Source organism: Pelobates fuscus, chromosome 13 (assembly GCF_036172605.1).
Source record: "Pelobates fuscus isolate aPelFus1 chromosome 13, aPelFus1.pri, whole genome shotgun sequence".
NCBI classification, from domain to species: Eukaryota; Metazoa; Chordata; class Amphibia; order Anura; family Pelobatidae; genus Pelobates; species Pelobates fuscus.
The window spans coordinates 103841773-103867692 of record NC_086329.1 but is presented as its reverse complement, the minus strand read 5'-3'; the positions used below and the strand labels follow the sequence as shown (position 1 = coordinate 103867692).

At 45.9% G+C, this 25920-nt stretch overlaps 2 protein-coding genes across 4 annotated transcripts in view; one reads left to right on the top strand and one right to left on the bottom strand.

Moving 5' to 3' along the window:
* The window catches only part of ANKRD34A (ankyrin repeat domain 34A), a 34835-nt gene extending 27294 nt beyond the window's left edge, over positions 1–7541 (bottom strand). The window contains exon 1 of one of the 2 annotated variants that reach the window (XM_063440298.1): positions 7506–7541. The gene's annotated coding sequence lies outside the window, so the exon portion shown is untranslated. Of the gene's footprint in view, positions 1–3848; positions 3913–7505 lie in introns of those variants that run through there. The other variant, XM_063440297.1, reaches the window with a different exon arrangement.
* A 2928-nt stretch (positions 7542–10469) lies between these two features.
* Positions 10470–25920, top strand: part of POLR3GL (RNA polymerase III subunit GL) — a 56937-nt gene continuing 41486 nt past the window's right edge. The window contains exon 1 of one of the 2 annotated variants that reach the window (XM_063440229.1): positions 10470–10537. The gene's annotated coding sequence lies outside the window, so the exon portion shown is untranslated. The remainder of the gene's footprint in view (positions 10538–25920) is intronic. The other variant, XM_063440230.1, reaches the window with a different exon arrangement.

Genomic DNA, 25920 nt, shown 5'->3' with positions numbered 1-25920 from the left:
AGGGAATTGCCGAAGTCCCGAAGTCCCAAACTTCGGATTGCCGAACCAAAGTGCCGAACTCCCAAACTGAACCGAAGTGCCGAATTCCCTGACAATTTTTTTGCCCATGCACATCCCTAATCATCGGGGTCTATCTCTTCTTTCTGCATACTTATATCTTGGCCTCAGATCATTGCTGGATTTTTCAGTGATCTGGGCTGGAATCTATAAGGGTATTGAGCAAATACAGGGTACTAGAGTCAACCCCCCCCCCCCCCCCCAACCTAAAGAACAGTAAAATCACAGGTTCTTCTTGAGTTAGAACTCCACAAGACCCTTGGTTCCTTAGGATCAACAGACTCACCTGAGATACCAAAATACATGTAAAAAGACATGTAGGTGGGTGTGACGGACCGCTGGCACTCCGACTGAGTACCTCCGCCAATCGATGCGCCTAGTGCTCGCTGAGGACTCCAAGCACTCCAACCGACACCATTAGCACTGCAGACCCCACTTCCAGCGATGCAGCTGCGCCGGGGTCTCGCCGTCTCCACCCACCCTGGACCCAAGGCCAGGATCCAGCTTCCAGTGGGTGAACCTCTCTTTCCCCAGAGAGCAGGAACAGGAACGAGCTCTTAGCAGAGCTTAGTGATCATACCCTGGGGAGTATAGTGATTATAGCAATCCCCAGAGTGTAGTTCTCCAAACCCCAAACATGAGCCAAGGCTTCAAGAAAGGTTCAAGATGATCTGATTTTAATGACCACACACTGGCTTTTATGCAAGTCCCCATGCAAGGGGACATCCCACAGGGTGGGACACAGTACAACCAATCATTTACAGGCAAACCGTAAAACACACCCAGCACCAACATACAATCCCTCCCCTCTGCCTGTGATATAATTACTGAACACAATGGGTTAATGTAATTTATCACAGGCAGGAAAAATACACTTTTTATATATATACTGTAACTTATATGCATCATATTCACATAAAACATATTCAGAATCAGCATACTTTAAATATAAACCTAACCAAAAATCATACAAATCCCCCCAGTAGATCAAAAAGCTGGGAGTCCTTTATGACCGACCGCAAGCACATTTTCCTGCCCAAAACAGTTCCATAGATTTACACAGAAAAATGACCCGTTCGTGCATTTAGCTTAGTATAGCAGTGAGTTCAAACTGCCGAACGGGACTTAGTCTCTACAGCTGAAAACGGAGTGTAGAAGGTAAGGGTCAGCGGTGTTCGTTGAAATGTGTAGCCGATTTCAGTTCCATGGATTTGGCTACACATACCGCTGACCTCGTTCGAATGAACAAAGATGGCCGCCGCCACGTGTTCGTTTGTCGAACGGCGCCACTTCGACTACTTCGGCTGCATCCGAAGTGCCAATTTAACCCCTTAAGGACACATGACATGTGTGACATGTCATAATTCCCTTTTATTCCAGAAGTTTGGTCCTTAAGGGGTTAAAGCTGCAGAACTGCTCTAATACAATTTAAAGGGCAGCAAGTCTTTTAAAATCCAATCTGCTAAACTAGTCTTTAACAGGCAATATCTTCCAGGGGCCATAGTCTTAAAGGGGCATTGTTCCCAAAAGTCACAGTATGTCCCCAGATGGTTCTTAAAGGGCCAGCAGCAGCACAACACAAATCCATTATGCCCACATCTTGTATTTAAAGGGCCAAACCTCCCATGGACCATAATCACATGGCAAGAGGCTGGCAAGTAGTCCTCTCCAGGCACAAGTGGCGAGGTTAATTTTGCCACAGTGGGGAAGAGATCTAGGCTGGTGCACGGTTTGCTCAAAGTCCCAATACACGTGTATGAACATGATTGGTTAAGCAACAGGGCTGATGTGGAATGTTCTAAATCTGTGTCCTATAACTTTCACCAGCCAATAAAACAGCCTATGAGTGAGTCACACTGTTATGCCGTTCAGAAGGACACACAATATTGTGTTGGGAACATTAGTGTTTAGTCATCTGTGTATCACACAGCTTCACAAAGGACCCAAGGCTCAGGAAACAATTTTTTTCAAAGCTGTTTTTCTTCTCGGTTTTCAATCAAGGCCATTTTATACACGCAATAGATTGCAGGGAAATATGTTGCGTTTTAATACTCCTTTCATGACGCTTGCAGGATTTGTGTGCCTAATGGTTTTGTTGAGTGACTCCCATTCTCATAACTCTTGGACAATGGGTTATCTTGTTCAAAACATAACAAATAGGAAGTTTAAGAGGATGATCTCAGCTATGGAGGCAGTAGAAAAAGGCACGGGCCAGACTGGCGTGGCACAGGAAAAGGGTGAATAAAAATACATTTTTAAAGTAAAGAGAGGGGGGCCAGTTACCTAAACCGTTATTTTACCACTATAGTGTCAGCAATGTTTGTGTGACTGACTCTATAGTATCCTTCTAATAACAGGCTGAGATCTGAGTTTAACAGTTTGGACCAAACATGCCAATTTGGATAATGATAAAGATTAAGCCAGAACTGTTTAATTGTAAGCCATTGAGGAGATTCCATCAATGCATTATGGGAAATATAGTTCAGGAACAAGTTTGTGGCGAATTTAAGGATCAGTGTTGCCTATCGTTTGACATGAATGTGCTCATGGTGGTATGGGTAGACCACTCTAAGTGATTTTCAAATATTAGTCCAAAATGCTTAAACCGAAAACGTAGCAACTATTGGCAAGTACAAATCACTGAATGACATGCTGCAGCTCAACGCACTAAGAAAATGTACACAGATTGCATACATTTGGCAACAGTTTCTGTTGCCATAGTGACATTACAGGACTCTGCATTTAAAGGGATACTGTAGGCACCCAGACCATGTCATAGAGATGAAGTGATCTGTGTGCAGTGCCTCTGGCGTTTGCTCCTGCAGTGTAAAACATTGCTGGTTTAGAGAAACGGCAATGTTTTCATTGCTGGGCTAAGCACACCTTTAGTGGCTAATACACTGACAACCACTAGGTGGTGCTTTCGGAGTGAGAACCAAATCAGACTCTGGTTCTCGATAAACGACATCCTCATAGATTGCATGAGGACATCGAGAGTCTTCTGATGCTTCTCAGGAAGCATTAGATTGGAGGAGCACAATGCTAGCTCATAATGCTTCTCCATGAGAAAGAGTGGATTGCACAAGACGTCCAAGAAGTCGGAAGATATCAGAATGGTTACTGAGGAAAGGAGGCAGAGCGGACTGAGTCTTGACACTGGAAAAACGTAAGTAAATGGTTACTTAGATGCAATTCTTAATCGTAAAAGGAACAGGGGCAGGGGGCCCGTTTAAATAAAAAATAAAAAAAATGTTTACAGTATGAATTCCCTTTAAGACTTGGGAAATAAATTAATTTTGTGGCCAAATAAATGTGTCGATCGCCTGATTTGGTGTATTTCTCTGATCCACTCTACAATTGGTCTCTTCTGTTAGTAAATAGGGTTAAAACATGAAGAGCCTGATGATTTCATTAGATCTTGTTTAGGTGATGTAAACTGCACACTTTTATTAGCAGATGCACTTCTCGGGCAATCGAGTTAAACATGTAATGACTGTTTTGAAGCTCCCTGCCACGGCTGCTATCGCAAGGCACTATAAAAGCAATTTGCTGTTGAGAATTTGCGCTCTGCTTCAAATGAAGCCTTGAGATGGCATTTTTTAATATCCACGCGGAAGCTCATCTTGTCATTTCCACTTAACTTCTAAGACACATGTTAGAGTTGCTTAATACATATGAAATACATTTGCTGTTTCATTATTACATAAATAAGGAATATGTTAAGCTGGGCATTCTATAGATCACAATTACATATTTACCACCATCTGTAGCCTCTACATAGAGGTACCTACCTCTTCCAAAGTGTGTGGAACCAGTGACATCGTATGCTATGGTGTGTTGCATATACATGATGTCATGGGCTACCATTTAACTTAAAGCACATCTGCTACAGTAGCATAGTAATATAGGCAGGGGGAAAAAACATCCATCAAGTTCAGCCTTTACGCATCTGTATCTGTAAGGAGAAAAACGGGTTTGAAGAGATTTAACATTTTGGCAAAATTGTAAAACTATTCCTTTTTTTACTTCAGTTGTTACTCCACATATTAACTAATATATCCTTGAATATTCTGGGTTTCTAAAAAAGCATCAAGGGTTTAAAAAAAATAAATAAAATCTGTACAGATAATACAACAGACAATACAATCTATATACTTACTGCAAAGAACCCTTTTCACTGTCATAGGTGAAATTTCCTCTCTTCAAGTCTGAATGGGTAACCGTTTTCCTTTGTACAGAACTGTTAAGACCTGCAGTGGTTATGGTACTGCTGTCTTCTATTCCTTTCCCAATAGCTGAGCATAAGGGATTATAACTGCAGTTAGGAGATAGAGGAATAGTGTAGATGAATGCAGCTTCCAAGACGATTCTCCCCAGCAAGTAGAATATTCCCCAAGCATGATCCTAGACTTCATGAAGGGTGTAACAGGAATGATTTTTATTGAGGCCACACTGGCTTTTGTGAGAATCCTCCTGCAAGAGTACCTCCCACAGTAAACAAAGACATTAACCAATCAACATACAGATTTACAGTAACACCCGCCCTCTCTCTGCCTGGGAAATATTGAGATAAGTTAGGAATAACTCAATTATCTCCAGGCAGAGGGCACACAATTTCCCCAAAAATTAGAACACCCCTTTCCACACAAGGTATCCCACAAGGTATCCCCTGATAGCCCTGATCTAGGGGACCAACATATCCAAATTTCACCCAGATCGGTTCAGGGGTTCTCAAAAAGTATGGAAGTCATAAGTTACCGACCACACACGAGGCTCCTGCCCAAAACAGTTCCACGAATTCAGCGTGTGCGGTCGGTCAATTCAGTAAATGGCATAAAAACTTATAAAGTCCCAATGGATCCTACTGGCTCATAGGAGCGATTGCTCCGCTTGTTCATATGAACCAAACTACCGAATGGCGCTCTCCTGGCTGTTCGGCAACTAAAGGAAGAAGGCGTTCGGTAGTTTCAGCGGTGGTTCGGGAGGTTGAGTGTCCAATTTTAGTTTCAGACACTCGACGACCAAGTCCCGCTGCCTCCTTTCGTGCAAACAAGATGGCCGCCATTTTCTGTTCCACGTGGCATTCGGCTATACGAACAGCGGCCACCCAGAGAGTGCATAATAGATGGTTCTTTTGAAGTTAATGAGCCAGGAGGGTGGTCGGTGTTCGGTAGTTTTAAACTGCCGAACCAATAAATCCAAAATGAACGAAATGGTGCAGAAAAGCACGACCATTCAGCATTAAACGAGAGTCCACAGCAGCCCACTCCATCTGTGTTGCTTGGGCTAATGATTGGCCAAAGGAGCAAAAAGTGGCAGTAATTGGCTGACAGTGTCAACTGACTGCATTCAGCCTATCACGGTGTCATTGCAAATATGAATCAGTATGGCTACAAGGAAGTGTGTAAACACTGCCTTAGCTATCCCTCCTTGGGGGTGGGGCTTTGGGAAGCCAGGTATCCTCATTCAGTGTTAAACTGTACAAAAATGGTTTAAAACTGAATGGAGGGACAATGCCAGAGGAATAACCAATACAATATGATGATATGGTTATAGTGCATAGAACAGATTACTAGAGAGCGGTTTGTACAGGCTCTGTATACATTTACATAATGTTATCATTTTACCTTCGCTATTTTCTAAAGTATACAAATTCAAGTTTTCGATTGTTTCTTTATAACTAAAATCTTCCAGTCCACTAATTCATTTTGTAGTCCACCTCTACACCTTTTCAAGTTCCATAGCATCCTTCTCTAAACAAGGTGCCCAAAAGGGCTCTGCATATTCAAGGTGGGGTCTTGGCATGGATTTATAAAGAGGCGAGATTGCATTTTTGTCCGATTAATTAAACCTCCTTTTAATTAAACCTTTTTCCATGCCAACACCTTACAGACCATAGCAACTGCTTTCAGAATTTGCACATTGTCGACTAGTCTGTTTATAACTATTCCCATGTTTTTCTCATTTATTGTTTTCCGAACGCAGTAACATTTAGAGTATACATTGCTTGTGCATTCCTCACCCTAAAATGCACAACTTTGCATTTATCTACATTAAATCTTGTCTGACATTATCCTGCTCCCACTGTATGAGCTTACCTAGACTTTGTCATCAGTAAACACCGACACATGACTTACAATGACTATCTATTACAATATCATTAATAAACAGGTTCATGAGAAGTGGATCCAGGACAGAACTGAGGGACTCAACTTAAATTCGGACTCTTCTAACTTTGCCTATATGCTGTCTGTGTGTTAATTGTTGTAAATGTAGAGATTGTTTAAAATTGTAGGCTTCACTTTCCGATCTAAATATTGCAGTGACAATTGGCTGATTCTGCTGTGTAACTAGCTTGATGGCTGAAGTCAGTCAACAATCAAGTTACGGGTATTGAACTGTGATCAATTGAAGAGCACTGTACGTTATCAGCATACTAATTGTACCTTGGACAGCCTTCAAGAAGAGAAGCCCATACTGTTAAACGGACCTTACATTTTCAGAGCAATAACTTGAACACAGAACACATTAAAATTATATCCCATAAAACAGGAGTATAAAAAAAAAAAATACTGTAAAAGAGATACAAATATGCTTTAAATGTCTCAAATTCTGCCTGTGTGTGCAAAGACAGGGCTCACATCACTGCAAAACAGACACTTTAAAGTTGATATGCACATAACAAATATAAACGGTTACAAAGCATGATGTTTATGCACTACTATGCATAGCTGTTCAGCTACACAAGGATATCCATACACAGACACTGCATGCTGAGATAGCCACTAGCTGCTGAGTGCACAGGAGGCTCCGGTCCAGGGACAGCTTCCGAGCACCAGCCTACGCTTCAGTGGTTATGGTGCTTTTAGCGTCTCTTTAATGTTTATATAGAGTATGGCTGATCTACATTTGATATGATCCTTCTTTTTTTCCCATGCATTTACTGCTCTTTAAAAACCACATCAGCGTTCAGTGCTAGACAGCAGGGATACACACACACACTGGTAAACACTCAAACAGGGTGATTCAATAAACTGCAAACTGTTGGTAATCCGAAGTGAATGTCATAGACCAAAATAACCAAATTAAATAAACCCTCCAAGTCGGCTATCTTTTTAGCTCGGCTAGTCTGGTCTAACATTTGAACTGTGCTATGAACTTCCCACAACAGCTTATTGAATAACGATGAGTTTCTTTCGTGAAACTGGAAATCAAATGGCAGAGTTCAGACTAAAAGAGTCAAACTGTGAATGTCTCCAAATCAGCTATGTTGGCCTCAATATTGATATTTAATTTTTTTGTTGGCTACAATTCAGTGTTTTGCGAAATTCTTCAGGGCTATTCCATAGATTGCCAGTTGACAAGAAATGAAAGCAAATTTTGAATTTAGAAAATAAAATAATTTTTTTTTACAAGTAAATCTTTTTAACTTCATTATGAAATGTTACCATGATGGGTTAAACATCCAATGTATTCATATGTGGCTCCATCCTAGACTAGTGTACATGCAGACGACCGTGCTTCAGCTACCAGGCGGCCTCTGTCCATCCAGCAATGCTGATCCTGAAAAATACACAGGGTTAGTCACTAAAGTGAGAATCGTCAGAAATTCAAGTAAATTTCAAATCCAAAAGCCATGTTTTCTTGGAACAATATAAATTTTTGCTGTTGAAGAATAAATCTTACAATATAGATTGGGCATGTACCAAACAGCATCAACGTATCTCTATGAGGAACAATCAGTGTCTGCATGCAGAGGGTGGAGACGCTGAATGTCAGTCACACTGTGCAGCACTGCCCCAGGAGGCACCTCCAGGGTCCGTCTGAGTGACTGCCACTAGAGGTGTTTCTCTAACATACTTAACACTAACCAGGAGGGTTTGGATAGTAATGTCTCTTTAATTAGAATTTTCATACAGCAGATATATGAATTGCATTGTTAGTATATATATATAGACAAGGCATTTTTTTTAAATTGAGTTTATCACATTAATTTTGAATTATGTTTATTCTCAATGCTCTTACAACCGATTACTTAAATAAACTTTAGCTTATTTAGCACTATTTAGTTGGTCTCCCACGTTTGAATTCGTGTAGGACCCACCAACATTGGGGTACTGTGACTGTCGGCTACTTTGGGCTTCACACAATATGGTCACACGATGGAACTGAAACCTAACGTTCCCCATGTTTGCTGAGATTGGTTATTTCAAGTAGCCTTATAACATGTAAAAATGTATTTTTATGTGTGTGCTGTATCTTAATCAGTATTATGTATGAATTTTGGTAAGTACCATTCGTCTAAAATGCATGTTTCATGTATGCCCCCAATTACCTTTTTACCTTTACACTAACACTATCCCTGACACACTATCCCTGACACACTATCCCTGACAAACTAACACTATCTCTGACACACTAACAATATCTGTGACACACTAACACTATCCCTGACACACTAATACTGACACACTAACAATATCTCTGACACACAAACACTATCCCTGACACACTAACACTATCCCTGACAAACTAACACTATCCCTGACACACTAACACTATCCCTGACAAACTAACAATATCTCTGACAAACTAACAATATCTCTGACACACTAACACTATCCCTGACACACTAACACTATCTCTGACACAATAACACTATCCCTGACACACTAACACTATCCCTGGCACACTAATACTGACACACTAACACTATCCCTGACACACTAACACTGACCCTGACAAACTAACACTGACACATTAACACTAACCCTGACACACTAATAATGACACACTAACACTATCCCTGACCCACTAATACTGACACACTAACACTATCCCTGACACACTAACACTAACCCTGACACACTAACATCATCCCTGACACACTAATATTGACACACTAACACTAACCCTGACACACTAACACTATATCTGACACACTAATACTGACACACTAACACTATCCCTGAAACACTAACACTATCTCTGACACACTAATACTGACACACTAACTCTATCCCTGACACACTAACACTATCCCTGACACACTAACACTATCCCTGACACACTAACACTGACACATTAACACTAACCCTGACACACTAATAATGACACACTAACACTAACACTATCCCTGACACACTAATACTGACACACTAACACTATCCCTGACAAACTAATACTGACACACTAACACTAACCCTGACACACTAACATCATCCCTGACACACTAACACTATCCCTCACACACTAACACTATATCTGACACACTAATACTGACACACTAACACTATCCCTGACACACTAACACTATATCTGACACACTAACTCTATCCCTGACACACTAACACTAACCCTGACACACTAACACTATACCTGACACACTAACACTATCCCTGACACACTAATACTGACACACTAACACACTAACACTATACCTTACACACTAACACTGACACACTAACACTATCCCTGACACACTAATACTGAAACACAAACACTATCCGTGACACACTAATACTGAAACACAAACACTATCCCTGACACACTAATACTGAAACACAAACACTATCCCTGACACACTAATACTGAAACACAAACACTATCCCTGACACACTAACACTATCTCTGACACACTAACACTAACACTATCCCTGACACACTAACACTGACACACTAACACTATCCCTGACACACTAACACTGACACGCTAACACTATCTGACACACTAACACTGTCCCTGACACACTAACACTGACACACTAACACTATCTGACACACTACCACTATCTCTGACACACTAACACTATCCCTGACACACTAACACTATCCCTGACAAACTAACACTATCCCTGACACACTAACACTATCCCTGACACACTAACACTATATCTGACACACTAACACTATCCCTGACACACTAACACTATCCCTGACACACTAACACTATCCCTGACACACTAACACTATATCTGACACACTAACACTATCCCTGACACACTAACACTATCCCTGACACACTAACACTATCCCTGACACACTAACACTATATCTGACACACTAACACTATCCCTGACACACTAACACTATCCCTGACACACTAACACTATATCTGACACACTAACACTATCCCTGACACACTAACACTATCCCTGACACACTACTGACACACTAATGCTGACACACTTACACAATCTCTGACACACTAACACTACCTTTGACACACTAACACACTCCCCCTGGGTCTCCTAACTCCTCCCATATTAATAGAACATCTCTTTTGGCAGACAAACAGCTCTCACTGTAACAATGGAGCCCACACTCTCTGCTGTCAGGCATTGCCCCGCCTACCCGCTTCCTTCTGATAGGCTGCTGCCACTTTGACAGACAAGCAATGCAGTCAGAGTGGGCGTGTCTCCATGCGTCATCATCCTGCGCCGGGAGCTGTGCGTTCCACGCGTGGGGAGCATGCAGTGAGGTAATCAGTGATACAAGGTGCATTGTATAAAGGGGTACAGTGAACCCTGCTTCATATAACAGCTGGGGGGAGATGGGGTACAATGAACCCTGCTTCATATAACAGCTGGGGGAGATGGGGTACAATGAACCCTACTTCATATAACAGCTGGCACACACTGAGTGAGGGGGAGATGGGGTACAATGAACCCTGCTTCATAAAACAGCTGGCACACACTGAGTGAGGGGGAGATGGGGTACAATGAACCCTGCTTCATATAACAGCTGGTACACACTGAGTGAGGGGGAGATGGGGTACAATGAACACTGCTTCATATAACAGCTGGCACACACTGAGTGAGGGGGAGATGGGGTACAATGAACCCTGCTTCATATAACAGCTGGTACACACTGAGTGAGGGGGAGATGGGGTACAATGAACCCTACTTCATATAACAGCTGGCACACACTGAGTGAGGGGGAGATGGGGTACAATGAACCCTACTTCATATAACAGCTGGCACACACTGAGTGAGGGGGAGATGGGGTACAATGAACCCTGCTTCATATAACAGCTGGAACACACTGAGTGAGGGGGAGATGGGGTACAATGAACACTGCTTCATATAACAGCTGGCACATACTGAGTGAGGGGGAGATGGGGTACAATGAACACTGCTTCATATAACAGCTGGTACACACTGAGTGAGGGGGAGATGGGGTACAATGAACACTGCTTCATATAACAGCTGGCACACACTGAGTGAGGGGGAGATGGGGTACAATGAACACTGCTTCATATAACAGCTGGCACACACTGAGTGAGGGGGAGATGGGGTACAATGAACCCTGCTTCATATAACAGCTGGCACACACTGAGTGAGGGGAGATGGGGTACAATGAACACTGCTTCATATAACAGCTGGCACACACTGAGTGAGGGGGAGATGGGGTACAATGAACCCTGCTTCATATAACAGCTGGTACACACTGAGTGAGGGGGAGATGGGGTACAATGAACCCTGCTTCATATAACAGCTGGCACACACTGAGTGAGGGGGAGATGGGGTACAATGAACACTGCTTCATATAACAGCTGGCACACACTGAGTGAGGGGGAGATGGGGTACAATGAACCCTGCTTCATATAACAGCTGGTACACACTGAGTGAGGGGGAGATGGGGTACAATGAACACTGCTTCATATAACAGCTGGCACATACTGAGTGAGGGGGAGATGGGGTACAATGAACACTGCTTCATATAACAGCTGGCACACACTGAGTGAGGGGGAGATGGGGTACAATGAACCCTGCTTCATATAACAGCTGGCACACACTGAGTGAGGGGGAGATGGGGTACAATGAACACTGCTTCATATAACAGCTGGCACATACTGAGTGAGGGGGAGATGGGGTACAATGAACACTGCTTCATATAACAGCTGGCACATACTGAGTGAGGGGGAGATGGGGTACAATGAACACTGCTTCATATAACAGCTGGCACACACTGAGTGAGGGGGAGATGGGGTACAATGAACCCTGCTTCATATAACAGCTGGCACACACTGAGTGAGGGGGAGATGGGGTACAATGAACACTGCTTCATATAACAGCTGGCACACACTGAGTGAGGGGGAGATGGGGTACAATGAACACTGCTTCATATAACAGCTGGTACACACTGAGTGAGGGGGAGATGGGGTACAATGAACACTGCTTCATATAACAGCTGGCACATACTGAGTGAGGGGGAGATGGGGTACAATGAACACTGCTTCATATAACAGCTGGTACACACTGAGTGAGGGGGAGATGGGGGTACAATGAACCCTGCTTCATATAACAGCTGGCACATACTGAGTGAGGGGGAGATGGGGTACAATGAACACTGCTTCATATAACAGCTGGTACACACTGAGTGAGGGGGAGATGGGGTACAATGAACACTGCTTCATATAACAGCTGGTACACACTGAGTGAGGGGGAGATGGGGTACAATGAACACTGCTTCATATAACAGCTGGTACACACTGAGTGAGGGGGAGATGGGGTACAATGAACCCTGCTTCATATAACAGCTGGCACACACTGAGTGAGGGGGAGATGGGGTACAATGAACACTGCTTCATATAACAGCTGGCACACACTGAGTGAGGGGGAGATGGGGTACAATGAACACTGCTTCATATAACAGCTGGTACACACTGAGTGAGGGGGAGATGGGGTACAATGAACCCTGCTTCATATAACAGCTGGCACACACTGAGTGAGGGGGAGATGGGGTACAATGAACACTGCTTCATATAACAGCTGGCACACACTGAGTGAGGGGGAGATGGGGTACAATGAACCCTGCTTCATATAACAGCTGGTACACACTGAGTGAGGGGAGATGGGGTACAATGAACCCTGCTTCATATAACAGCTGGCACACACTGAGTGAGGGGGAGATGGGGTACAATGAACCCTGCTTCATATAACAGCTGGTACACACTGAGTGAGGGGGAGATGGGGTACAATGAACCCTGCTTCATATAACAGCTGGTACACACTGAGTGAGGGGGAGATGGGGTACAATGAACCCTGCTTCATATAACAGCTGGCACACACTGAGTGAGGGGGAGATGGGGTACAATGAACCCTGCTTCATATAACAGCTGGAACACACTGAGTGAGGGGGAGATGGGGTACAATGAACCCTGCTTCATATAACAGCTGGAACACACTGAGTGAGGGGGAGATGGGGTACAATGAACACTGCTTCATATAACAGCTGGTACACACTGAGTGAGGGGAGATGGGGTACAATGAACCCTGCTTCATATAACAGCTGGCACACACTGAGTGAGGGGGAGATGGGGTACAATGAACCCTGCTTCATATAACAGCTGGTACACACTGAGTGAGGGGGAGATGGGGTACAATGAACCCTGCTTCATATAACAGCTGGCACACACTGAGTGAGGGGGAGATGGGGTACAATGAACACTGCTTCATGTAACAGCTGGCACATACTGAGTGAGGGGGAGATGGGGTACAATGAACACTGCTTCATATAACAGCTGGCACATACTGAGTGAGGGGGAGATGGGGTACAATGAACACTGCTTCATATAACAGCTGGTACACACTGAGTGAGGGGGAGATGGGGTACAATGAACACTGCTTCATATAACAGCTGGCACACACTGAGTGAGGGGGAGATGGGGTACAATGAACCCTGCTTCATATAACAGCTGGCACACACTGAGTGAGGGGGAGATGGGGTACAATGAACACTGCTTCATATAACAGCTGGCACACACTGAGTGAGGGGGAGATGGGGTACAATGAACACTGCTTCATATAACAGCTGGCACACACTGAGTGAGGGGGAGATGGGGTACAATGAACACTGCTTCATATAACAGCTGGTACACACTGAGTGAGGGGGAGATGGGGTACAATGAACACTGCTTCATATAACAGCTGGCACACACTGAGTGAGGGGGAGATGGGGTACAATGAACACTGCTTCATATAACAGCTGGCACACACTGAGTGAGGGGGAGATGGGGTACAATGAACACTGCTTCATATAACAGCTGGCACACACTGAGTGAGGGGGAGATGGGGTACAATGAACACTGCTTCATATAACAGCTGGTACACACTGAGTGAGGGGGAGATGGGGTACAATGAACCCTGCTTCATATAACAGCTGGCACATACTGAGTGAGGGGGAGATGGGGTACAATGAACACTGCTTCATATAACAGCTGGCACATACTGAGTGAGGGGGAGATGGGGTACAATGAACACTGCTTCATATAACAGCTGGTACACACTGAGTGAAGGGGAGATGGGGTACAATGAACCCTTTTTCATATAACAGCTGGTACACACTGAGTGAGGGGGAGATGGGGTACAATGAACACTGCTTCATATAACAGCTGGCACACACTGAGTGAGGGGGAGATGGGGTACAATGAACACTGCTTCATATAACAGCTGGCACATACTGAGTGAGGGGGAGATGGGGTACAATGAACACTGCTTCATATAACAGCTGGCACACACTGAGTGAGGGGGAGATGGGGTACAATGAACACTGCTTCATATAACAGCTGGCACACACTGAGTGAGGGGGAGATGGGGTACAATGAACACTGCTTCATATAACAGCTGGCACACACTGAGTGAGGGGGAGATGGGGTACAATGAACACTGCTTCATATAACAGCTGGTACACACTGAGTGAGGGGGAGATGGGGTACAATGAACCCTGCTTCATATAACAGCTGGCACATACTGAGTGAGGGGGAGATGGGGTACAATGAACACTGCTTCATATAACAGCTGGCACATACTGAGTGAGGGGGAGATGGGGTACAATGAACACTGCTTCATATAACAGCTGGTACACACTGAGTGAAGGGGAGATGGGGTACAATGAACCCTTTTTCATATAACAGCTGGTACACACTGAGTGAGGGGGAGATGGGGTACAATGAACACTGCTTCATATAACAGCTGGCACACACTGAGTGAGGGGGAGATGGGGTACAATGAACACTGCTTCATATAACAGCTGGCACATACTGAGTGAGGGGGAGATGGGGTACAATGAACCCTGCTTCATATAACAGCTGGCACACACTGAGTGAGGGGGAGATGGGGTACAATGAACACTGCTTCATATAACAGCTGGCACACACTGAGTGAGGGGGAGATGGGGTACAATGAACACTGCTTCATATAACAGCTGGCACACACTGAGTGAGGGGGAGATGGGGTACAATGAACCCTGCTTCATATAACAGCTGGCACACACTGAGTGAGGGGGAGATGGGGTACAATGAACACTGCTTCATATAACAGCTGGCACATACTGAGTGAGGGGGAGATGGGGTACAATGAACACTGCTTCATATAACAGCTGGCACATACTGAGTGAGGGGGAGATGGGGTACAATGAACACTGCTTCATATAACAGCTGGCACACACTGAGTGAGGGGGAGATGGGGTACAATGAACCCTGCTTCATATAACAGCTGGCACACACTGAGTGAGGGGGAGATGGGGTACAATGAACACTGCTTCATATAACAGCTGGCACACACTGAGTGAGGGGGAGATGGGGTACAATGAACACTGCTTCATATAACAGCTGGTACACACTGAGTGAGGGGGAGATGGGGTACAATGAACACTGCTTCATATAACAGCTGGCACATACTGAGTGAGGGGGAGATGGGGTACAATGAACACTGCTTCATATAACAGCTGGTACACACTGAGTGAGGGGGAGATGGGGGTACAATGAACCCTGCTTCATATAACAGCTGGCACATACTGAGTGAGGGGGAGATGGGGTACAATGAACACTGCTTCATATAACAGCTGGTACACACTGCGTGAGGGGGAGATGGGGTACAATGAACACTGCTTCATATAACAGCTGGTACACACTGAGTGAGGGGGAGATGGGGTACAATGAACACTGCTTCATATAACAGCTGGTACACACTGAGTGAGGGGGAGATGGGGTACAATGAACCCTGCTTCATATAACAGCTGGCACACACTGAGTGAGGGGGAGATGGGGTACAATGAACACTGCTTCATATAACAGCTGGCACACACTGAGTGAGGGGGAGATGGGGTACAATGAACACTGCTTCATATAACAGCTGGTACACACTGAGTGAGGGGGAGATGGGGTACAATGAACCCTGCTTCATATAACAGCTGGCACACACTGAGTGAGGGGGAGATGGGGTACAATGAACACTGCTTCATATAACAGCTGGCACACACTGAGTGAGGGGGAGATGGGGTACAATGAACCCTGCTTCATATAACAGCTGGTACACACTGAGTGAGGGGAGATGGGGTACAATGAACCCTGCTTCATATAACAGCTGGCACACACTGAGTGAGGGGGAGATGGGGTACAATGAACCCTGCTTCATATAACAGCTGGTACACACTGAGTGAGGGGGAGATGGGGTACAATGAACCCTGCTTCATATAACAGCTGGTACACACTGAGTGAGGGGGAGATGGGGTACAATGAACCCTGCTTCATATAACAGCTGGCACACACTGAGTGAGGGGGAGATGGGGTACAATGAACCCTGCTTCATATAACAGCTGGAACACACTGAGTGAGGGGGAGATGGGGTACAATGAACCCTGCTTCATATAACAGCTGGAACACACTGAGTGAGGGGGAGATGGGGTACAATGAACACTGCTTCATATAACAGCTGGTACACACTGAGTGAGGGGAGATGGGGTACAATGAACCCTGCTTCATATAACAGCTGGCACACACTGAGTGAGGGGGAGATGGGGTACAATGAACCCTGCTTCATATAACAGCTGGTACACACTGAGTGAGGGGGAGATGGGGTACAATGAACCCTGCTTCATATAACAGCTGGCACACACTGAGTGAGGGGGAGATGGGGTACAATGAACACTGCTTCATATAACAGCTGGCACATACTGAGTGAGGGGGAGATGGGGTACAATGAACACTGCTTCATATAACAGCTGGCACATACTGAGTGAGGGGGAGATGGGGTACAATGAACACTGCTTCATATAACAGCTGGTACACACTGAGTGAGGGGGAGATGGGGTACAATGAACACTGCTTCATATAACAGCTGGCACACACTGAGTGAGGGGGAGATGGGGTACAATGAACCCTGCTTCATATAACAGCTGGCACACACTGAGTGAGGGGGAGATGGGGTACAATGAACACTGCTTCATATAACAGCTGGCACACACTGAGTGAGGGGGAGATGGGGTACAATGAACACTGCTTCATATAACAGCTGGCACACACTGAGTGAGGGGGAGATGGGGTACAATGAACACTGCTTCATATAACAGCTGGTACACACTGAGTGAGGGGGAGATGGGGTACAATGAACACTGCTTCATATAACAGCTGGCACACACTGAGTGAGGGGGAGATGGGGTACAATGAACACTGCTTCATATAACAGCTGGCACACACTGAGTGAGGGGGAGATGGGGTACAATGAACACTGCTTCATATAACAGCTGGCACACACTGAGTGAGGGGGAGATGGGGTACAATGAACACTGCTTCATATAACAGCTGGTACACACTGAGTGAGGGGGAGATGGGGTACAATGAACCCTGCTTCATATAACAGCTGGCACATACTGAGTGAGGGGGAGATGGGGTACAATGAACACTGCTTCATATAACAGCTGGCACATACTGAGTGAGGGGGAGATGGGGTACAATGAACACTGCTTCATATAACAGCTGGTACACACTGAGTGAAGGGGAGATGGGGTACAATGAACCCTTTTTCATATAACAGCTGGTACACACTGAGTGAGGGGGAGATGGGGTACAATGAACACTGCTTCATATAACAGCTGGCACACACTGAGTGAGGGGGAGATGGGGTACAATGAACACTGCTTCATATAACAGCTGGCACATACTGAGTGAGGGGGAGATGGGGTACAATGAACACTGCTTCATATAACAGCTGGCACATACTGAGTGAGGGGGAGATGGGGTACAATGAACACTGCTTCATATAACAGCTGGTACATACTGAGTGAGGGGGAGATGGGGTACAATGAACACTGCTTCATATAACAGCTGGCACATACTGAGTGAGGGGGGGATGGGGTACAATGAACACTGCTTCATATAACAGCTGGCACATACTGAGTGAGGGGGAGATGGGGTACAATGAACACTGCTTCATATAACAGCTGGTACACACTGAGTGAGGGGGAGATGGGGTACAATGAACACTGCTTCATATAACAGCTGGCACATACTGAGTGAGGGGGAGATGGGGTACAATGAACACTGCTTCATATAACAGCTGGCACATACTGAGTGAGGGGGAGATGGGGTACAATGAACCCTGCTTCATATAACAGCTGGCATACACTGAGTGAGGGGGAGATGGGGTACAATGAACCCTGCTTCATATAACAGCTGGCACACACTGAGTGAGGGGAGATGGGGTACAATGAACCCTGCTTCATATAACAGCTGGCACACACTGAGTGAGGGGAGATGGGGTACAATGAACACTGCTTCATATAACAGCTGGCACACACTGAGTGAGGGGGAGATGGGGTACAATGAACCCTGCTTCATATAACAGCTGGCACACACTGAGTGAGGGGGAGATGGGGTACAATGAACACTGCTTCATATAACAGCTGGCACATACTGAGTGAGGGGGAGATGGGGTACAATGAACACTGCTTCATTTAGCAGCTGGTACACACTGAGTGAGGGGGAGATGGGGTACAATGAACCCTGCTTCATATAACAGTTGGTACACACTGAGTGAGGGGGAGATGGGGTACAATGAACACTGCTTCATATAACAGCTGGCACATACTGAGTGAGGGGGAGATGGGGTACAATGAACACTGCTTCATATAACAGTTGGTACACACTGAGTGAGGGGGAGATGGGGTACAATGAACACTGCTTCATATAACAGCTGGTACACACTGAGTGAGGGGGAGATGGGGTACAATGAACACTGCTTCATATAACAGCTGGTACACACTGAGTGAGGGGGAGATGGGGTACAATGAACACTGCTTCATATAACAGCTGGCACATACTGAGTGAGGGGGAGATGGGGTACAATGAACACTGCTTCATATAACAGCTGGTACACACTGAGTGAGGGGGAGATGGGGGTACAATGAACCCTGCTTCATATAACAGCTGGTACACACTGAGTGAGGGGGAGATGGGGTACAATGAACACTGCTTCATATAACAGCTGGTATACACTGAGTGAGGGGGAGATGGGGTACAATGAACCCTGCTTCATATAACAGCTGGCACATACTGAGTGAGGGGGAGATCGGGTACAATGAACCCTGCTTCATATAACAGTTGGTACACACTGAGTGAGGGGGAGATGGGGTACAATGAACACTGCTTCATATAACAGCTGGCACACACTGAGTGAGGGGGAGATGGGGTACAATGAACACTGCTTCATATAACAGCTGGCACATACTGAGTGAGGGGGAGATGGGGTACAATGAACACTGCTTCATTGTAACGGAGCTCCAGTACTCCGACCGAGTACCTCCGCCAAGTCTGCTTCCTTGTAACTATCAGGGACCCTGAAACACTTCAGGCGACACAGGATGAAGGTTAAACAGCAACTCCTTTATCAATCAGCACACAAGCAGCAAAACAACTCCTCCTCAGAGGAAAACAAAACGACAGTTAAAGACAGACAGTGTTTGAAAATATGACAGTTATTAAGGGTTTTAAACTGGTGTTCTAGGAGGGAGGGGAATAAAACAGTCAAACTAAGTCCACAAAACAGGGTTTCTCTTCACACTCTGCATCCGAAGTGCATAGCAAAACTGCAGATCCTTGGTCAGAGCATTTAAAGGGCCAGAACCAGTCTAATAAAATCCACTATGCTCAAATAACATACAGTTCAAATACAGGCAATAATCAATGCAAAAGTCTCTTGTGGCTGCTTCTGCCACAATGCTCCCCCAGAACCAAGCCGGCATACACAGTCTGATCCCAACGGATCTGCTTGGGGATGTCCGGAGGAGGGCTCACAAAAAGCTGTTTCTATGCTTTTTCTGCATCAGAAGTAATTCTCCTGCAAGGGCCCTACTTTTACAATCCCAAACATGAAAAATCTGGAGTTAGATAGCAACCATGCTAACTCTGTTTAAAGACAATCTCTAATACTTTCCATAAATACATTTTATACACTTACACAGGAAGAATATTACATTCTAATATTCAAAAAGGCATATTATTTTATACGCAAGTCAACATGTTTCTTTTTATGTCTCTTTTGCACCTGTTAGATTGCTGGTGATGCTTGGCTGGTTTACTGGACGCGACGGCAGTAGTATCGCAAGACCTTACACTTCTCACAAAGATGCTGTGGATGCTCTTTACTCTGATCAGACACATCAAGGCCATCTGGTTTTTCTAAAGGTCTCTGTTTGTGAGGGTATACGTTGATGTGACACTTTATGCATTCTTGACCCATATTAGCCCAAGAATTTCCACTCATCCATTTTCTTTTGCACGTTGGGCACTTGTATTCCCCGAAGCATCGCTTCTTTCCTTGGTATGGGGTTAGTCCTTCACCTTTTGGATGAGCCTGAGCCTCAGAGTCGGTGGGTGGTGCCGTGGTGCGAGCCTGTTGACGGGTGACGACTGGGTAAGCCTCCTGTGGGGTTGGTCGTGTAACAAAAGCGGAGGTTAGCTCCCCCAAGTCATTCCCCAGAATAACATCCGCAGGCAAGTCCTGCATCATCCCCACTTCCACTTGCCCCGACCCCGCTCCCCAATCCAAATGTACTTTAGCAGTGGGAATTTTGTAAATCGCTCCCCCTGCCACCCGGACTGCCACATATTCTCCAGTGAGCTGGTGCTTGGGGACTAGGTGATTGCGAACCAGGGTTATGGTGGCCCCAGAATCGCGCAGACCCTGAAGGCGTTTTCCCTCTACGTGTACCCCTTGGCGGTGTCCCTGTCGGTTGTCAGTAGCATGGATGAACATTACATCGTGCAAAACGCCCAGGGGTTCATCAGCCGACTCAAGCGGCACTCCTAGCAAAGTTGGCTCTGTATGATAATAATGGGCAGCTGCCCACGGGGCCATATTCTGCCGGAGCTGATTCCAGCTCTGGCGGCTCCGGTTTTGGGTGCACTCCCGGGCCATGTGCCCCCATTGCTTACAGGCATGGCACTGGATGTTGGCCCTGCCATTATAACGGGAGTGGGGAGGTTGTCCCACAAGTGCTGGTCTGGATGGTGCTGTCGCTGGGGCAGGAGCAATAACTGGAAACGGTTGCGGGTTGGGTTTTGCATACCCTCGGTTATTATTTTTATGATGCCTCCTAGCATCATAATGTTGGTCGGCCAATCGTGCCGCTTCGGTTAGGGTGTGAGGATTTCGGTCATTCACCCATTCTTGAGCCTCTGGCGCCAGGCCATTACAAAACTGCTCCAGTAGCAACATCTGGCGTAACTCCTCCATGGTGGTAGCTCTGCTGGCTTGTATCCAGCCTTGTGAGGCTTGGTCAAGCTTGTGTGCCCACTCCGCATGTGAGTCTTTGTCCCCTTTTTTCAATTCTCGGAACTTGCGCCGGTATGCCTCTGGGGTAATGGCATACCTTTCTAATAGCGCCTGCTTTACCTTGTCATAATTCTTGCTGTCCTCTCTGGGTACAGCCCGGTAGGCGTCTGCTGCACGCCCAGACAGATTGCCTGCCAACAAGGGTACCCACATAGCTTGCTCTACATCATGCAAGTCACACAATCTTTCAAAATCTTGCAAGAATCCATCTATTTCGTCTTTATCCTCGCAAAAAGTTTTAAATGCATGATGTGGTATTTTTGGCCTTCCCTGGCCCACAGTTGAAACAGCAGCGGTTTCTGCTTGAGGTGAGAAGGCTTGATTCCTTTGCGCCATCACGTACTCCTGTGCATCCGCCGAAATTATGGTCATAATTTCTGGAGATACAGGAGCGGGCCAAAATGCCAATCTTGTCCTCATTTCTCGTTCAAATGGGGTCTCCTCCATGTTTGCTGGGGGTGTAGCACTACGAGCTCGGTCTCCTTCCATTAGCTCGGCAATAAGTCTTGCTTTAGGCTTATTGCTGGCTATCTTACCCCTGGCTTCCAACAGCTCCTTTAATGTTTGCCGTTTCAATATGGTGTAGTCCGTCCCCATTCACTTCTGCATCTGTATCAATTGCCTTCTGCTTTCCAGTATGTCAATTCCAATTGTATAAACAGCGTTTTTCCTGCTGTACGGTTGGATCCCGCCGCTTGCCACCAATTGTAACGGAGCTCCAGTACTCCGACCGAGTACCTCCGCCAAGTCTGCTTCCTTGTAACTATCAGGGACCCTGAAACACTTCAGGCGACACAGGATGAAGGTTAAACAGCAACTCCTTTATCAATCAGCACACAAGCAGCAAAACAACTCCTCCTCAGAGGAAAACAAAACGACAGTTAAAGACAGACAGTGTTTGAAAATATGACAGTTATTAAGGGTTTTAAACTGGTGTTCTAGGAGGGAGGGGAATAAAACAGTCAAACTAAGTCCACAAAACAGGGTTTCTCTTCACACTCTGCATCCGAAGTGCATAGCAAAACTGCAGATCCTTGGTCAGAGCATTTAAAGGGCCAGAACCAGTCTAATAAAATCCACTATGCTCAAATAACATACAGTTCAAATACAGGCAATAATCAATGCAAAAGTCTCTTGTGGCTGCTTCTGCCACAAACACTGCTTCATATAACAGCTGGCACATACTGAGTGAGGGGGAGATGGGGTACAATGAACCCTGCTTCATATAACAGCTGGTACACACTGAGTGAGGGGGAGATGGGGTACAATGAACACTGCTTCATATAACAGCTGGTACACACTGAGTGAGGGGGAGATGGGGTACAATGAACACTGCTTCATATAACAGCTGGCACATACTGAGTGAGGGGGAGATGGGGTACAATGAACACTGCTTCATATAACAGCTGGCACATACTGAGTGAGGGGGAGATGGGGTACAATGAACCCTGCTTCATATAACAGCTGGTACACACTGAGTGAGGGGAGATGGGGTACAATGAACCCTGCTTCATATAACAGCTGGCACATACTGAGTGAGGGGGAGATGGGGTACAATGAACCCTGCTTCATATAACAGCTGGCACACACTGAGTGAGGGGGAGATGGGGTACAATGAACCCTGCTTCATATAACAGCTGGCACATACTGAGTGAGGGGGAGATGGGGTACAATGAACACTGCTTCATATAACAGCTGGCACATACTGAGTGAGGGGGAGATGGGGTACAATGAACACTGCTTCATATAACAGCTGGTACACACTGAGTGAGGGGGAGATGGGGTACAATGAACCCTGCTTCATATAACAGCTGGTACACACTGAGTGAGGGGGAGATGGGGGTACAGTGAACCCTGCTTCATATAACAGCTGGTACACACTGAGTGAGGGGGAGATGGGGTACAATGAACACTGCTTCATATAACAGCTGGTACACACTGAGTGAGGGGGAGATGGGGTACAATGAACCCTGCTTCATATAACAGCTGGTACACACTGAGTGAGGGGGAGATGGGGTACAATGAACCCTGCTTCATATAACAGCTGGTACACACTGAGTGAGGGGGAGATGGGGTACAATGAACACTGCTTCATATAACAGCTGGCACACACTGAGTGAGGGGGAGATGGGGTACAGTGAACACTGCTTCATATAACATCTGGTACACACTGAGTGAAGGGGAGATGGGGTACAATGAACACTGCTTCATATAACAGCTGGTACACACTGAGTGAAGGGGAGATGGGGTACAATGAACACTGCTTCATATAACAGCTGGCACACACTGAGTGAGGGGGAGATGGGGTACAATGAACACTGCTTCATATAACAGCTGGCACACACTGAGTGAGGGGGAGATGGGGTACAATGAACACTGCTTCATATAACAGCTGGTACACACTGAGTGAGGGGGAGATGGGGTACAATGAACACTGCTTCATATAACAGCTGGCACACACTGAGTGAGGGGGAGATGGGGTACAATGAACACTGCTTCATATAACAGCTGGCACACACTGAGTGAGGGGGAGATGGGGTACAATGAACACTGCTTCATATAACAGCTGGCACACACTGAGTGAGGGGGAGATGGGGTACAATGAACACTGCTTCATATAACAGCTGGTACACACTGAGTGAGGGGGAGATGGGGTACAATGAACCCTGCTTCATATAACAGCTGGCACATACTGAGTGAGGGGGAGATGGGGTACAATGAACACTGCTTCATATAACAGCTGGCACACACTGAGTGAGGGGGAGATGGGGTACAATGAACACTGCTTCATATAACAGCTGGCACATACTGAGTGAGGGGGAGATGGGGTACAATGAACACTGCTTCATATAACAGCTGGCACATACTGAGTGAGGGGGAGATGGGGTACAATGAACACTGCTTCATATAACAGCTGGTACACACTGAGTGAGGGGGAGATGGGGTACAATGAACACTGCTTCATATAACAGCTGGCACACACTGAGTGAGGGGGAGATGGGGTACAATGAACCCTGCTTCATATAACAGCTGGCACACACTGAGTGAGGGGGAGATGGGGTACAATGAACACTGCTTCATATAACAGCTGGCACACACTGAGTGAGGGGGAGATGGGGTACAATGAACACTGCTTCATATAACAGCTGGCACACACTGAGTGAGGGGGAGATGGGGTACAATGAACACTGCTTCATATAACAGCTGGTACACACTGAGTGAGGGGGAGATGGGGTACAATGAACACTGCTTCATATAACAGCTGGCACACACTGAGTGAGGGGGAGATGGGGTACAATGAACACTGCTTCATATAACAGCTGGCACACACTGAGTGAGGGGGAGATGGGGTACAATGAACACTGCTTCATATAACAGCTGGCACACACTGAGTGAGGGGGAGATGGGGTACAATGAACACTGCTTCATATAACAGCTGGTACACACTGAGTGAGGGGGAGATGGGGTACAATGAACCCTGCTTCATATAACAGCTGGCACATACTGAGTGAGGGGGAGATGGGGTACAATGAACACTGCTTCATATAACAGCTGGCACATACTGAGTGAGGGGGAGATGGGGTACAATGAACACTGCTTCATATAACAGCTGGTACACACTGAGTGAAGGGGAGATGGGGTACAATGAACCCTTTTTCATATAACAGCTGGTACACACTGAGTGAGGGGGAGATGGGGTACAATGAACACTGCTTCATATAACAGCTGGCACACACTGAGTGAGGGGGAGATGGGGTACAATGAACACTGCTTCATATAACAGCTGGCACATACTGAGTGAGGGGGAGATGGGGTACAATGAACACTGCTTCATATAACAGCTGGCACACACTGAGTGAGGGGGAGATGGGGTACAATGAACACTGCTTCATATAACAGCTGGCACACACTGAGTGAGGGGGAGATGGGGTACAATGAACACTGCTTCATATAACAGCTGGCACACACTGAGTGAGGGGGAGATGGGGTACAATGAACACTGCTTCATATAACAGCTGGTACACACTGAGTGAGGGGGAGATGGGGTACAATGAACCCTGCTTCATATAACAGCTGGCACATACTGAGTGAGGGGGAGATGGGGTACAATGAACACTGCTTCATATAACAGCTGGCACATACTGAGTGAGGGGGAGATGGGGTACAATGAACACTGCTTCATATAACAGCTGGTACACACTGAGTGAAGGGGAGATGGGGTACAATGAACCCTTTTTCATATAACAGC